Source organism: Amblyomma mixtum, chromosome 7 (assembly GCF_055824585.1).
Source record: "Amblyomma mixtum isolate Tamu chromosome 7, ASM5582458v1, whole genome shotgun sequence".
NCBI lineage: Eukaryota > Metazoa > Arthropoda > Arachnida > Ixodida > Ixodidae > Amblyomma > Amblyomma mixtum.
The window spans coordinates 71,090,053-71,101,873 of NC_143018.1; the positions used below are offsets into that span (position 1 = coordinate 71,090,053).

General features: G+C 42.9%; 1 long non-coding RNA gene across 1 annotated transcript; it reads right to left on the minus strand.

Annotated features, from left to right (window-relative positions):
- Positions 1 to 2,339: 2,339 nt before the first annotated feature.
- LOC149336433 (uncharacterized) lies at positions 2,340 to 7,732 on the minus strand. Its single transcript, XR_016284279.1, has 2 exons — positions 7,196 to 7,732; positions 2,340 to 6,749 (listed from the first exon to the last, which is right to left on the minus strand). It is a non-coding gene; the product is annotated as an uncharacterized LOC149336433 (long non-coding RNA).
- Between the last annotated feature and the right edge of the window lie 4,089 nt (positions 7,733 to 11,821).

Below are 11,821 nucleotides of genomic sequence, written 5' to 3' on the forward strand. Positions count from 1 at the left end.
GTTCACTCATGAATTGGTTCATCATTCAGATGTTTACTGATTGCTGAACTGCAGGCAAATTGACACATGGCAGTGGGCTGGACATTTGAATTGACTAGAAATTAAAACTCAAGTTTTGACAAGCTTTAAAAGTGCAGCACCTTTTTTGCATACTGAAATAAACTCTGCACTATTTACCAGTAGCTCTTACATTATATATGTTCATTGTCCCCATTTCTTCATGCTGTAAAAATAAATATTTGACAGCTTCAGCGTGTAAGCACTTCAGTGTACTCTTGCTTAACAGCAAACCTGCTGTAAGGGCTGCTTCAGGTCTGCAATTTTTAATTTGAGGACTGCATAAACATTCGCACTCTATGAGTACTGAGTGGTTTCTCAGTCTGTTCTCGAAGTGAGCATATATGTCACTCGATTCTTCTTGTACCTGTCAAACGTGTTTGTTATATGTGGTTGGTGGCATGGGAAGGGTCATTTTGTTTTTAATTCTTTTGCTCGTCCGAGCATATTCTTTGTATCTCTTAAAACACTATTGGAAATGGCTCTTAAAAAATGTTAAATGGCTGGAGGACTAAGCTCACAAGTTTGCCTGAACAAGACTTTTACCCGCTAGGTCACATCCAAATGTTGCCATTGATAGTTATTACAGCAGCATGGCAGTCCTGGGCCACTCTGTCAGATTTTAAAGGGGTGGAGACACCAAATTTTGAGGTTATAGAAAGCCTGCTGTGGGATTCATCTGTACGCAAGGGCACTCACAGCCAGGTGTTGGACACAACGAGCGTTTAAAAATATTTTAATTCGGTTCCAAAGATTACCTAAATGCTCACTCTCACGATCTAGAACCATCTCTGGCGCGACCAACACTGATGTCACTACGCTGGTAGAGTAACCAACGTTTCAGTGACGTCATACCGAAATAGAGTGACGTACAATGAGTAGGCCACAGCTGCAGCCATGAGGCACGAGTGACGAGCCGCATTTGCTGTGAACTGCCTCTTGTTCGGTTAGTTTTTGTCAATGTATTACCGAACTAGCCATGCTTACTGGCATTTTGCAAAGTGCTTTGCATCCTCACGTGAAGCCGCGAAGGCGATATTAGCATGCGATCAAAAAAAAGGCGATGTCCTCATTGGAATCAGATTCGTCAAAATCCGAGTTGCTGGGACTAGCCCTGCCGTTATTTGTTTTCATGTGCTGGTCAGCACGTGTGTGAGAAAGCAGACTATGCGGCAGTAGGTGCGTCACAACTTTGTGGGCCCACGTGACCACGCAAAGTAGTTGAGCATCCTAGATAGCTACGCCACTGTCCAACTCGGCGTTCTGAAACCGAAAATTGTTCACCTAAAAATGCGATATTGAATTATTCACTGTGAATATACGAATCTTTGAATGTGTATCATGCTTCCTGGAGCAATAAGAAATGTTTGAAACAAAGAACGCGCCAACCACAAATTTGGTGTCTCCACCCCTTTAAGCAGCTTTTATTATCTTTTGGTCTTATCAGCTAGGCTTATGTTATGTGGCTGATTCATAGCCGTACTGCACGATATGCAGTTTCTAAACTGCTAGCAATGGAAAATTTATTTTTTTTTTCAGGTGCTTTTGCCTATGCTTATTATACTGCATGGGAGCTCTGGTTATCGTATCGTGCACTGGAAATATACGAGCAGTACTGGCAGTAACAGTCAATGTTGAGGCTTACCAAGCAAGTCCAGTACACATTTAAGGTTTACTGCAGGCATTTGTAAAGGTTATGTGTTGCCCACACTGTGTTGAGTGGCATTTCTGGACTGCTAAGCATGGCGTAAAAATCATTGTGCGGTGGATGGTGATGCTGCCAAGAGAAGCCATACCAGCAAAATGTTTCCGAAATGTTGCTTTGCATAGTTGTGGCTGTTTTGAGTCTTGCCGTTCCTTTAATCCTCTGAAGCAAGCTTCATTCTTTGGCTCATTTTGGCTGAGCATTTTCTACATTAATACACCTGTATGGGACTAAAAAGGGAGTAAGATATGCTCTAGTGCAGCACTAGAGGATATCTTACTCCCATACAGGTGTATTAATGTAGGAAACGCTCAGCCAAAATGAGCACTAAAGGATGGCTTACTCCCTTTTAACTCCTTTCTGTTCAGAGTGTAGACCTGGTCTCAAGTCCTTACCATGAAGTGGCATTCCTGCACGCAGCACTGTGACTAACAGGCATCTGACAAGCATCACACTGCCGTTTAACTGACTTAAACCAATAGTCCAGGACATTTTCCCCCAAAACCTCAGGTTTGGTTAGTCAAGAAGGAGTTTGTAGAGCAGTGCTGTTTCTTGGAATTCAAACAGCACAACAGTGTAATATCAAGTGCAACTTTATTACTACGAGACACAAGTTGAGCATGAATCTCACTTTTTTTTTCGGTGCAAGAAAAAAAAGCGCAATCAGTGAAAACATGTTTCCAACGTTTACAATGCTGCAGTAATCTGAGAATATAACTGCCGCAGCAGGCATTTGTAAAGCACCCGCGTAGGAGCAGTAGCTACGTGCAGAACTTTCAAGCACTTTGACAGTCTTTCTCAGAGTTTTCTTTTATCACGCATGTGAGAGCATTGGGGTAAAAAATGAAGCATTGTGCGATAAATGGTGTGGCAGTCTGTTAAAAACTTGGTTTGAGCCGCATGCAATGCTGAGGCCTGCTTCAACCACTGTGAAGAATGGAAGGCTCCTTGTTGAATCGTCCAACAATACCTTCGGAAGCTAAAAAAGTTGTAATGGCCCTTGAGAAAGAATGTCAGTGGACTGAGATAAGCGAAAGCATAAGAATGTAAAAAAGCCCCAGCAGTCATCATTGCTTCACAATGGAATTAAAACGGCCGAGTATGCCAGGAAAATGTTTCACCAAGCCTTAGGAGTAGCATATTTCTACACCTTCTCAGTAGCTTCCCTGAGCATATGAATAAGGTTCCAACAAACATACATTCTGAGAGTCGCTTTCTTCTAGTTCATCTGTCGCAGCTCATGGACCAAGACATAAATAGGCAATAAATAATGATTCGTATTTTCCTAGAAGCTTAAGTGTGCTTGTGAGGGATTAGCTTAAATAATATCTACTCTTTTTTTCCCATAATTTTAAGCTTCAAAGTACTGCTCTCTTGAGTTCCTTTGTGTGCCATACTGTCTGATACTACTGCAGCTTTTGTTAGGCTTAACACTTTAATCGCGCTTTACATGTCAACATGAAGCAACATGAACCTGTGTAAGAAACAAAAAGAAAGTAATCTTCATAAGTAAAGCTGCCGCAAGAAAACATTCCGCAGTTGTGATTGGCACTGACAGTGTTGCCCGAAGCAATGGTACAAGCTGTTTTTCATTCACTGGCACAGTTTTAAAAAAAACTAAAAGGAGAAACTCCAACTTCAGTTGTAGCAACATACAGACAAGTTGAGGTTACAGCAACTGCTTGTTCCAAGCAGTCTAAGCAACATAAGTAGTTTGAGTATGGTGAGGTATATGCAGTGTGCATTTTTTTTTTAGGATTGAGTTTCAGCACAACTTCTCTCTTCACACAAGTGACCATGGGAGTACTGTGGCCTTTAAGGGCAACAAAAAAGACTCTTTCAAGTTCTTTCTGTACAAACAAACTAGCACACCTGACACAGTATGACACTGCAAAGTTGCACATGTTCGAGAGGAGATTATGATGCCACCTCTTTCAGCCTACACGCATCAAAATTTGTTCTTTGCTGCGAAAGAAAAACATACACATTACTCAAAATTGGCTCAGTGCAAGGAACCCCTTGACAACAGTTAGGCCAAAAAGACAAAAGAAAAGGATGGTAATTGAATGACATTTACTGATAAAAGCATTTCAATGTAGGAAATACTGAATTTACCTGATTCTAGCATGTGCGTTTTTTTAAAGGAAAATCAAAACTCAAAATGGCATGTGCATTGCAATGGATACAAATTCGAAATGATGCTTTAAACGAGTAGGCGTTACTGTCAAGAGTGTGTTATAATCGAGTAATTATGGTATACATGTGGCATATGTGCAGGCTGGCACAGTGTGCTATAAAAATCCTTGTGCACATCTCGAGCAGGTCTTTCAGTGCTAGTAACTAACCTTTCTATTCAAAAGTGTCGTGGAATGAGTGTTGATACTGTCTCATTCTTTTTTCTGCAAGGCTGATTTTTGCACCCATGGGGCTTGTACGAATATAATTAACACACTGCAATAACTTGTGCATTCACCATCACATATGTAGTTTTACCTTCAAATGCATTTTGTAGGTAAGCGCAACGCGGCTGTCTAGCAGAGTGCCATCTGGGGTCCTCCTCTGCGTCCCTGCTAGCACTGATAGTTAGGTCTGTGTATGCAACGAGCTTACCATTACTACCACACTTTAATATTTGGTGTGAATTTTAACAGTGATAAAAGTTGAGGTTTTGTGGCTTGAACACAATGTTCCAGCATTCATGTAGCAGTTTTGCTACCATAAAAGGATGAAAAGGATAATCTTTTACTGCTGTTTCAAGAACTTGCGAGATTTTATCTTCGCATTTTTCCCTGAGGTAGTGACCGGCATTCCTTTATGGACGCTGACGAGCATTTCAGTAGAGAGTATCCACTCGCTCTTGAGTTTATTATAAAGTAAGGATATTAGTGCCTGTTAACTTCTTTGGATGTCTGGTGTATAGTCCATTTCTTATGAAAATGGAGACTACCTAGCATATTGCAACTGAAGGTTCCTTATATAATAATAGTAGCCTGCAATATTTTGCACGTGAATGGAAAAAAAAAGATACTCCTGCATGCCAGCTGAGATTTTCAAGGTTCTAGTTTGGGCAAATCCACTTCCCAGAACTGATTATATCCACAATGCTGCCTTTTATGCATTGAAGATAGCAGATGATATCATGTTGGCACAGGGGTGACCCTCGAACATGCTAAACTGCGCTGACACTGATACTGGCATCCTTGAGTACCAGGAACTGTGTTTCTGTCCAGTGTTTGTTAAAAAGGGCGAGCAAACCACGCCCACACACAGCTGCTAACAACACACAGAGCACAGGTTACACAAACACACAACAAAGAATATGGCTTCAGCCTGGTGGGAGAGTGTTCATAACCTTTTGTTCTTTTTAACATTTTATCACCAGTCATAAAACGAAAAATCAAGCTGCCTGTTTAGATCGTCAGTAAAAGCACTAAATCATGCCCACGCTACGAAACACATCAGTTGCTGCGGCCACAGATATACTACTACACATTCTACCCCAAAGTCCATCACATTAAATGTCACCTCATCTAGAGCAATCGGGTCTGTGAGAACTGATGCTCTGCGAGATTTCCTCTATTGTACTCTGGGCCTAGCTTTCAATAAGCACAACCATCTGCAATAAAGAACACTGGTAAAGATATCTGCTACTGCAGTACATACTACAACACAAGAAACAAACAAACAAAAACAAAAAGGTATGGAGTACGACTGACTGAGCTATCCATTTGCAACAAAACTAGCATATTCTGGTCATTTATAATTTATAATAAGCTTGCAGTAATGCCATGCCATCTTTGTCACCACGCCACATGGTGCTGTGATGCTGCATTTTATGCGCACAAATTAATGTTAAGAACACGCCGAGAGTTGTAAGCAAGTAAGCAATGTCCAGTTTTAAGCTAGAAACTGTACATGTTTCTGCAATGAGACGACTTAGCCAAATGTACAAAAGCCACCTTATATACCAAGTTGTTGGCCGCAGCCACATTATGTCAACTCAAACCGCCTATTCTCAGCAATGATGTAGGAAGCTGAAGACACCCTGCTGTGTATTGTTATGGTTCAAAGTTTAGTGAGCAGAGGGCAACGGGTGCAGATGGGCACAACAGCTGACAGATCTACCTGGTAGACATATGTGGGCGATTCCTGAACCAACTTTTTGCATACAACACACTGGAATTATCCACCAAACGAAGGTCTGCCTGGGGAGGTTGTTTGCAAGCAAACAAGGCACCACAATACAGGCACCTCGTAAAGACCGGGACCATCAAGTAGCAGCAAGCGTTGCCACATGGCAAGAACAGTACAAACACAGAAACTGTGACAGCAACACGACAGGAGCCAAAAGCGCAGGCTCTGCTGAAAGCACCGGATGCTCGGAAACTGTGGCCACCATCGCCAAGCGTCCGGCTCTAGCCAACGATGTGGACTCGTCCCAACAAGCATGCTTCCTGGTTGATGCTTCGTGCAGCTGCACATTTGGCTGACTGGGTCACTGGAAGGGTGAGGGTGTGAATGCAGTGTTCAGTGCCGAGCTTCCCTATGCCCTATGCATCTGCATCACTGGCCAAGCACGTGCCAGTCTTGAAGCGCACTGCCGGTCGAACAGATGGCTGAGTGGGTGGCCGAAGGCAGCCAGCCAGAGCACGTACAGCACCCCCTCAGCTCACAGCGATGCCCTGTTCCTGGAGGTGCTTCTTACGGTGCCGCACCAGGATGGAGCGCTGGATGAAGGTGCGCAGGCAAAAGTCGCACTTGTGTGGCTTCTCGCCCGTGTGTGTCAGGATGTGCCGCGACAGGGTCTGCTTGAGGGCGAACGAGGCGCCGCAGTAGAGGCACCGGAAGGGCCTGTCCCCCGTGTGGATGAGCGCATGCCGCTCGAGGCTGCTGCGGCGCGTGAACATCCGCGAGCACCGATGGCACCGGAACTGGTTGGGCCGCAGGAAGTGTGAGCTCAGCTGCAGGTGCCAGTCTTGAGGGCGGCCTGGTTATAGGTGGTGGAACAGAACACAAAGGGCCAATCAACTGGGTGGAATGAACAGCATTTTTTTTTTTGTGGTGCTGAGCTGCTGAGTGATACCAACAGTACAACTGTGCTCAATTTGTCTCAAGCTCTTTCTCGTGAGCAAATAAAGTTTAAAGGTTTGGAAAGTTTAAGCACAGCGAGCATAGAAAGAAGACAAAACCCACACTGGCTCAGACAAAAGAGATTGATGTTGCTGAATAACTTTTCATTCGGTAAGTCACAGAAACATCTGCAAGCGCACCAAATGACGCACGTTCATCACTTTTTCAAGCTGCAGACGCATGGCTGCTATATCGGTCTCGGAAAACGAGTGCCTCAGGCAGCCATCGTAATAATCAAAAGTTGCTGTTTATGGCATGAGACTCGTGCAGTTCTACAGGTAACAATAAGCAAGAGTTACTGACCAAGGCACTCTCCAATGAGAAGATGCACAGCATTCGAGCCACAATAAAGACTAACCAAGAATGGCCACGAGCACTTTCATCCGATGCCCAAACCTTGACTCACAAATCTGAATTAAGAGCCAGCTGATCACAAATGAATGCCATTCCAAAGATGACGTCTCAAAAGCAGTAAATATAAGAAGCTAACTGCAGCCACAACACTTAAACAGTGCAGGAACTGTACCAACAAAGTGTAGACGTCTGCAAACAGGAGAGTACCGTGGGGAACACAGCGGGGAGATGGTGAAAGGCATATATGTCAGACTTATTCACTCTGTTTCCAATTAAAATACAAACAGCCAAAAAACCAAGACACTAATGAACTTCACAGCAGATATACGTTTAACTAACCATATTAACTCTGAATTCTGCCAATGTTAATGAGGGAAGAGAAACACTGCATAGGTGCCACAAAACCAAAAACAGCTGCTGCACACAGGAGACACAGTAGACGCCATGTTTGCAAATGACAATGGACCACTTCGCAGTAGGTCTCAACAGTGCTGTGTTAGTGCGGTCTTGCTCTGCTAATTTAAGCAGTGAATGAAATGCTCGCTGCACTTCCAAAAAAAAAATAAAAAAAAAATGTCAGAATTAACTTTTTGATTACTGTAATAATTGTCTAAAAAATAGTTCAACATTGTTCCAATATTTGAGGAACTATTTGTTGTGTTCCTGCTGCTCTGATTAGACAAGACAGCTGTAGGTTCCACACTGCTGCAAACTGGTTGTGAAATAAAGTACAGAGGTAGTTACAGAGGCACTGGAACCACGAACAAAGCACCATGGACAACGCTGTCAACAGTTCCATCTAAATCTCTGGTTGCAGTAACGGAGCAAGATCAAACGGTCCCCAAGACAAGTGTTGCAAGCGATAAAACTTGGGAGAAGCGTCCCCACTTCCTTCTCGATTCTTCATGAAATGGTGCTTGGCAAATCCTGGAAATAAAACATTTGCACTCTTTAAACACACTCCAGCCAAAATAATGTTAAAGAAAGACTCCTGTCATTGTATCAAAGGAATGAGTCCAATGCAGCTGAACTCTCCGAAAGAAAGAAGAAAGAAAAGGCAGAAGTACACTATATGTATTTCATTTTCTGTGCATTCATGTAGTAAAGCACTGATCAGTAGACATTCCAACAAGAACCCTATAACAGCTTAGGAACGCCACTTTTGCAGTACTAAGTGTACATATAACAACATGCTACTATATGTGAACAGAATAAGTGCATTGTTGACCTTTGGGGCAGTGAAATACATTCCAGATAGGTTGTTCATTAGACATACCCTCTACTGAGATGTCTTTACCGCACTGCATATCTTTCTTATGGTGACAGTCACAGATTAATATACTGTCTTGGCCAAGATAAGTCACACAAACTTGATTCATACCAGATGTGTGAGCTGGTACTGAATAAACATGTTCTTTTAGTTCAAGAGGAATAGCAGCAAAATAAATAAAAAGAAGTCGGGACTTTCTAGAGGTATACATGAACAAGCCAGAATTTTCTTTATACAAGTACCACACCTAAATCTGGCTGATGACTACTTAGACAATTTTATTGAGCACTTTTCTTACTAAAAAAAAAAAAAAAAAACGACTAAGAGGATAATTTCTTCTTGACTACACGAATACAGAATGCACGCGACCCAGGTGCACGTCTTTAAACTGTGCTGGATGTGCCAGTTAGAACATTTCTCAGATTCCACGACATGTCTTATTCAGTAGAAACGCCTCCTGAAAAACAAGCAACAAACAAAAACAAAGCAATTATGTTAGGTTTATCACTTGGACAAAAATGTTTCTTTCACATCCCCTGTGGCCCACCTGCAAATGCAAAACAAACGAGCACTTGTAAGGGCTCTAAATCACATTAGCACTTCTCTGTTTCAGTTATAGCATCTTGCAACTGCAGCTGTGCGAATATGTGAAACATCAAGTATTGCATCAAATAATGCTTTCCTTTTAACTTTTTCCATAGAATCTACTATAGGCTACTAAGTTTTCCTGCTATATTTGGAACATCTTTGGAAGCAGCAACATGGGAAAAAGAACTGAATTGAAACCAATACCAGAAGTTCCCAAGAAAGTGCCCAAAAATCATAGGTTAAACAACATTCAAGTATCTTTATGCATGTTACTGGTCTACTAGAAAAAAAAAAAAGCCGCAAGCAGGCAAAGCAAATATCAACTAATTTTTTAATGTGCCTTTTTTTGCTGAACACATAGCTAGGCAGCTCTAGCTTTGTTTTAGATGCTGACGGGAAAAACTTTGCTACAGCAACTAAAGTCCTGTGGATGATGGTCTAGGAACGTTGGTGCAAGCTGTTATGGAGGACCCACACCATTTAATCAACAGAACAGACACAAGAAAATCTCTTGGTAGACAGATGGCTGCATCCAAAGAAAGGCCTCCTGTGCATGAACAAATAAAAAAATGCAAAAGATATGGTATAGAACAGTTTTTATTTTATCACGCATATTGGGCAATGTAGGAAGCCAACAGCTATCCAAACCTAGAAAAGGATAAGAGACTTTTTTTTTATTCCCTTTATTTATCTGTCATGCTGATCAATGGCAAATTATTGGTGTAATCATTTTATGGCTGAAAGATAACCGATTAGAAAGTACTCACTCAGAACTGCGCTTGGGGCAACCTGTGTTGGTACTTACATTAGATTAGAATCTGTGGCATCACAAGCTATGTCAGTCTGACTTCATATGAGCCAATGTGTGCAGTGTCAAGTGACCCTGAGTTCATTGTGAATGTGAGCATCAGTGGCTTTGACAAAGTCTATGAGGCTCAGTGCAAGCAAACCGGGTAAAGTTCAAACAAGCATATGTGCTCCAGAAGCTGATGGAACCTATGAGTATTTTAAAAATGATCACACCAATGTCTCGAAAAAAAAAAAAATGCCAGTCTGCAACTGACACAAAAGAAAACATCAACAGTGTATTGCGTAAAGTCAGAAATTAATGAAGAAAACAACGGCATAAATTGAAAGACTCAAAAATTTCGTTCGCAAGGCTTCATGAAAATAAAGGTAAACATCCTGAACTACAGCAGAACGGTAGCTGCAGTTTGATGCACCAGGAAGTTGAAGATTTGCTTGTTAGTAATTCCATTCACAAATAAGCGCTATGGTTGATTTCATCTCAAAACAAAGCGAGTGGTGGGTCATATGAAATGTCACCACACAACAAATTGAAGTTAGTTCCTTCTTGCTGCAGTTGTGGAAAGTATACATGCTTAGCAACTTTCAGTAAAATTAAAGCTTTTGTCTTTTTTTCTTTGATCACACACTAATAACTATTTCATGACAGCAAGATTGGCGAGTAACTACAACACTCTATTGTAGACTTCCTCGGGGTTTTCTACTGAATGTTCGCTCAGTGCTGAGCGATAACATGATTTTGTACCGAGTTAAAACCACAAAAGATGACTTTAAAGTTGCAAGCAACGCAGTGTAATGATCAATCGACCGGTAAAGTGAGCACAAACCGCGCGGCGTGCTGCTACCAGTTTACCAGTTATTTACACAACCACCTTTCAGTCACCGCCTTATGACAGTTCTCAAGAGTGCTCGGCGATTTTTCAAGTTCCCCAGCGTGAGCTGAAGCAACAAAGCAAGCGCTTGAAAAGAGGCTTCGGAAAGGCGCTCTGAAAGAAATCCGTGACAAGGTTAAGGAAAATAACGGTCTGTTCGCCAGTCAACGTGACAGAGAAGCAAGAAGAGAAACATTTCAGCAGGAACAATGAGACGCGAAACTGCTACGGAGGGCGAGTGGCGGACCCCGAGACGGTAACAGACGCTGACCTCGATCGAACACCTGGCTTTGTCCATCGCCGGCGTAAAACATCCTGCCGAGCAGATGTCACTTACCTTGGCGGCATCGGGCGCAGCACTTACCTTCGGAGTGCGGCTGACTGCTCGCGATGTTTACAAACAAGAACGAATAATCGGCAACTGAAGCGCGAGCACCGAGCACATCGTGCGAACTGACGAACCGGCAGTTAGAAGTATGCAAAAGCGAGAACAAAAACGCGGCGGGACGCTTCGCATATCCCCCTACGAAGACCAGCCGTGGTCTTTCGAGAACCCGCAGGTGAAAAACGCTTTCAAGTAACAACAACAAACCGAAGAAACGCCATGAGCATGCTGGCAATGACGATGGAACTGTGGAACGCTGTGCCTATCTAGTTCCGGTTCTGGTTGAGACCTCCATGGGCGCTTGTGATTATGGTCATTGGTCCCTACTTGTTTGGTTTGGTTTGGTTTATGGGGTTTAACGTCCCAAAGCGACTAAGGCTATGAGAGACGCCGTAGAGGAGGGCTCCGTAAATTTCGACCACCTGGGGTTCTTTAACGTGCACTGACATCGCACAGTACACGGGCCTCTAGAATTTCTCCTCCGAAGAAATTCTAGCCGCCGCGGCCGGGATCGAACCCGCGTCTTTTGGGTCAGCAGCCGAGCACCATAACCGCTGAGCCACCGCGGCGGCGGTCCCTACTTGTGACGGAGGAGTTGATCGGTAGTTAAATCTAAATCCCACCTGTGCGACAACGCTTAACGTTTTCTTCCT